This window comes from Arachis ipaensis, chromosome B2, assembly GCF_059453495.1.
Source record: "Arachis ipaensis isolate K30076 ecotype BB chromosome B2, ASM5945349v1, whole genome shotgun sequence".
NCBI lineage: Eukaryota > Viridiplantae > Streptophyta > Magnoliopsida > Fabales > Fabaceae > Arachis > Arachis ipaensis.
In genome coordinates, this window is record NC_142437.1 from 81197145 (window position 1) to 81200924 (window position 3780).

Here is a 3780-nt window from a genome sequence, read left to right on the forward strand (position 1 = left end):
CATTCTAAGTCAGCTCAAGAATTCTGGCGTTTAACTTCAGAACTAGCACAAAAGCTGGAGTTAAACGCCCAAACTGGCACAAAAGCTGGCGTTTAACTCTAAGAAAAGTCTCTACACATGAAAGCTTCAATGCTCAGCCCAAGCACACACCAAGTGGGCCCGGAAGAAGATTTCTACATTAATTACTCATTTCTGTAACCCTAGGCTACTAGTTTTCTATAAATAGGACCTTTTGCTATTGTATTTACATCTGGGGACATTTAGTCCTTAGACCTTTGAGGCTGGCCATTCGGCCATGCTTACACTATTTGTTCTTATGTATTTTCAACAGTGGAGTTTCTACACACCATAGATTAAGGTGTGGAGCTCTGCTGTTCTTCATGAATTAATACAAAGTACTATTGTTTTTCTATTCAACTCAAGTCTATTTCTTCTCCAAGATATTCATTCGTTCTTTAACTTAATGAATGTGATGATCCATGACACTCATCATCATTCTCACCTATGAACATGTGCCTGACAACCACCTCTGTTCTACTAGCAATGGCTTGAATGCGTATCTCTTGGGTTTCTAATCTAGGATTGGAACCTCCGTGGTATAGGCTAGAATTATTGACGGCCATTCCTGAGATCCGAAAAGTCTAAACCTTGTCTGTGGTATTCCGAGTAGGATCTGGGAAGGGATGACTGTGACGAGCTTCAAACTCGCGATTGTGGGGCGTGTGACAGACGCAAAAGGATCAATGGATCCTATTCCGACATGATCGAGAACCGACAACTGATTAGCCGATGTTGTGACAGAGCATCAGGACCATTTTCACTGAGAGGACGGGATGTAGCCATTGACAACGGTGATGCCCAACATAAAGCTTGCCATGGAAAGGAGTATGAATGATTGGAAGAAGGCAATAGGAAAGCAGAGGTTCAAGGGGAACAAAGCATCTTCATACGCTTATCTGAAATCCACCAATGAATTACATAAGTATCTCTATCTTTATTTTATGTTTATTTTCATCACCATAAACTCCATAACCATTTGAATCCACCTGACTGAGATTTACAAGATGACCATAGCTTGCTTCAAGCCGACAATCTCCGTGGGATCGACCCTTACTCACGTAAGGTATTACTTGGACGACCCAGTGCACTTGCTGGTTAGTTGTGCGGAATTGTGACAAAGTGTGATTCACGTTTAAGAGCTCCAAGTCCTTTGGCGCCATTGTTGATGATCACAATTTCGTGCACCAAGTTTTTGGCACCGTTGCCGGGGAAGGAACGAATGAACGAACAATAATTTCGCATTCGTTTCCGGCAACAACACCAAGTTTTTGGCGCCGTTGCCGGGGATTGTTCGAGTTTGGACAACTGACGGTTCATCTTGTTGCTTAGATTAGGTATTTTTCAGAATTTTTAAGAATGAATTCTAGAGTTTCAAGGTGATGTTCTTATCATCACAACAGCTGATTGATTCTCATCAATTTAGCTATTGAATGTAATGTCCTGCTGAAGCTTGGCCAAACATGTCTAATCCTTTTTAGACTGAAGCTTTAGACTAACATTGCATGATTCCTGGAATTCTTATTAAAAGTTTTGATTCTCTTTATTTTCTTTTCTATATAATTTTCGAAAAAAATACAAAAAAATTTTAAAATCATAAAACCAAAAATATTTTATGTTTCTTGTTTGAGTCTATTGTCTAATTTTAAGTTTGGTGTCAATTGCATGTCTTTATCCTTCTAATTTTCGAAAATTTATACATATTGTTCTTCATTAATCTTCAAGTTGTCCTTGATGATTTCCTTGCTCTGATCTTTAAATTCTCTTGTTTAGTGTATTTTGTTGTTTTTCATATGCATTTTTACATTGTTATAGTCCTTAGTATACAAACATTTAAGTTTCGTGTCTTGCATGCATTGTTTATTTGATCTTAGTTGCATTTTTATTGTTTCTCATCATCAAAAATTCAAAAATATTTTTCAAAACTATGTCTTTTCAAGTCAATAATACAGAGAATTGAAGATTCAGAACATTCAGCAGAGGAATCAAACAGAAAAAGCTGGGCGTTCAAAACGCCCAGTGAAGAAGGAAAACTGGCGTTTAAACGTCAGCCAGGGTTAACGCCCCAAAAGGTAGATATTTGGGCGTTAAACGCCAGAATGGGCACCATTCTGGGCGTTTAACGCCAGGGTGACACTAGAGGGAAGATTTTGTTTTTAATTCACATTTTTTTCAAGTTTTCATAATTTTTCAAAATCAAAATTTTTTCAAATCATATCTTTTCAATTATATCTCTTTCAAAATCAATTTCTTTCCATTTTATATTAATTTTTACTATTTTCAAAAATCCTTGCTATAATTAAAGATTTACTTCAAAATTTTCAAGTTGTTACTTGCCTATTAAGAAAGGATCAAATTTTAAATTTTAGAATCATCTCTTTTAATTTCTTGATAGTCAAGTAATCAACTTTAGTTTTAAAAACTTTCTTTTTCTAAATTGATTTTCAGTCATATCTTTTCAATCACATCTTTTTCAAAATTAATTTTCAATCATATCTTTTTAATTTCTGATTTCAAAATCTTTTTCAAAAATCACTTGATTTCTTTCTCAATCATAGTTTTTGAAAACCAATTACCAAATTTTCTAAATCTCTTACTTTAATTTCGAAAATTTCTTCCCCTCTTCTCACATCCTTCTATTTAAGGGACTAAGACCCCTCATCAAGGTGCAATTTGAACTCTGTCCCTCTTGATAAGTTCGAATTCCCTCTTCTCCACCTCCTCCTTCTATTCTTCTTTTCCTCTGACACCTCAAGGAATCTCTATACTGTGACATAGAGGATTCCCTACTTTCTTGTTCTCTTCTCTTTCATATGAGCAGGAACAAAGATAAAGGCATACTTGTTCAAGCTGATCCTGAACCTGAAAGGACCTTGAAGAGAAAGCTAAGAGAAGCTAAAGAACAATTCTCTTTAGAAGGCCTAACAGAACTCTTCAAAGAAGAAGAAACCATGGCATCCGAAAATAACAACAATGCCAACAATGCAAGGAAGGTGTTTGGTGACTTTACTGCACCTACTCCTAATTTCTATGGGAGAAGCATCTCAATCCCTGCCATTGGAGCAAACAAATTTGAGCTTAAGCCTCAATTAGTTTCTCTAATGCAACAGAATTGCAAGTTTCATGGACTTCCATTGGAAGATCCTCATCAGTTCTTAGCTGAGTTCTTGCAAATCTGTGACACTGTCAAGACCAATGGGGTTGACCCTGAAGTCTACAGACTTATGCTCTTTCCTTTTGCTGTAAGAGACAGAGCTAGAACATGGTTGGATTCACAACCTAAGGAAAGCCTGAACTCTTGGGAAAAGCTAGTCAATGCCTTCTTGGCAAAGTTCTTTCCACCTCAAAAATTGAGCAAGCTTAGAGTGGAAGTCCAAACCTTCAGACAGAAGGAAGGTGAATCCCTCTATGAAGCTTGGGAAAGATACAAGCAATTGATCAGAAGGTGCCCTTCTGACATGCTTTCAGAATGGAGCATCATAGGTATTTTCTATGATGGTCTGTCTGAACTATCCAAGATGTCATTGGATAACTCTGCTGGAGGATCTCTTCATCTGAAGAAGACGCCTGCAGAAGCTCAAGAACTCATTGAAATGGTTGCAAATAACCAATTCATGTACACTTCTGAAAGGAATCCTGTGAATAATGGGATAGTTCAGAAGAAAGGAGTTCTTGAGATTGATACTCTGAATGCCATATTGGCTCAGAATAAAATATTAGCCC

General features: G+C 37.0%; 1 non-coding gene across 1 annotated transcript; it reads right to left on the reverse strand.

Moving 5' to 3' along the window:
- Nucleotides 1-3413: 3413 nt before the first annotated feature.
- LOC148574579 (small nucleolar RNA R71) lies at nucleotides 3414-3521 on the reverse strand. The gene has a single exon (XR_015905816.1). It is a non-coding gene; the product is annotated as a small nucleolar RNA R71 (small nucleolar RNA).
- Nucleotides 3522-3780: the final 259 nt, after the last annotated feature.